Source organism: Empidonax traillii, unplaced genomic scaffold (genome assembly GCF_003031625.1).
Source record: "Empidonax traillii isolate 1590-97213 ecotype Southwest subspecies unplaced genomic scaffold, ASM303162v1 scaffold6296:size25167, whole genome shotgun sequence".
Lineage (NCBI taxonomy): Eukaryota > Metazoa > Chordata > Aves > Passeriformes > Tyrannidae > Empidonax > Empidonax traillii.
The window spans coordinates 11,906-13,176 of record NW_020961489.1 but is presented as its reverse complement, the minus strand read 5'-3'; positions in this window follow the sequence as shown (position 1 = coordinate 13,176).

Sequence of the window (1,271 nt, the reverse complement as noted above, 5' to 3'; positions counted from 1 at the left end):
TGTGCCAGGAGGTTCCTGGACAGAGAAACTTCTTGGCAATGGAGTTATTAGGAAAAAAAGACGAGCTGTGGGGATCAGTGTCAGGGCATAGCCTGGGAAGTGCCTTGACCATCCTCCTGTTTACCATGACCAGCTTTTTCATGCCCTTTTCTCTTTATGTTCCTACACCCATTCCTTCACAATCCACTGGGATCCCACCATTTCCCTTCCTTTGGTTCTTCTCTAGAGATCCCATGACAGGCCTTGCACAGTCCCCAAATGTACTTTCTTGTTGCCCATCATAAGTCTCAGACCCCAAGCATGAAAACCCCACCCACGTTTGTGACATCATCGTGGTAGGCTCTGTCATTGATCCACTTGGTGAAACCTTCACACAGATAAATATCTAGAACTGTCTTTGAATTACTTTTTTACCTTTTGAACTTAGAAGGGTTTCTTCAAAAACATGGCAATTCATGTCCTCAACATGGAAATTCTTTAGAGAAAGAGTTTGGGACTCAAAAAATTACAGAATAGTCTGGGTTGAAAGGAAGATCAAAGTTCCTCTGGTCCGAGCCACTAGACAGTGACATCTTCCACTAATTCAGAACATTCACAGTCCTTGACCTTGGACAAATCCAGGCTTGGGACATCCACTTCTCTGGAAACCTGTTCCAGTTCTTGCCACCCTTACTGTTAAATCTTTCCTCCTATTATCCAAAAAAAACCTCTTCCCTTTCAGTTCAAAGCCACTGCCCCATGTTGTGCCCTACAGGCCTTAGGAAAAAGTATCCCTGTGATTTTCTTAGACTATGAGCAGAACATTTTCATCTACAAAATCATTACAGAGTGCCCAGAGATCTCCCCAGAGGGGGTTTCAAGGTCTCAAGCCCGTGACCACTAGAGAGGGGCTAAGGAGCTGCAGCCTCAATGGTTTGGAGACGGAGGACAGGACAGGACAGCCCCTCAGAGGGCTAGAAGGGAGGATTTAGAGATGGTGGCTCCTTTTGTCACAGCAGAAAACAGCAGGAGAAAGAAAGAATTAATGTCAAGTGCAGCTGGGGAGGTCCAGGCTGGGAAGAGCAGAAAAGAATTTCACTCCAAGGGCAGTGCTGTGGTGCCACACATCAGCCAGGAGGAGTCTGGATGAGCCCAAGGCTTTGTGTGTGCAGGAAGAGCCAGGGAGGACGCAGAGATGTGAGTGCAGGAAGGGGCCAGCCAGGTGGGGCAGCCGGGGGGATGACGACAGCCTGCAGGGAAAGGGGCAGGGCATGGACACCGTAGGACAGCCT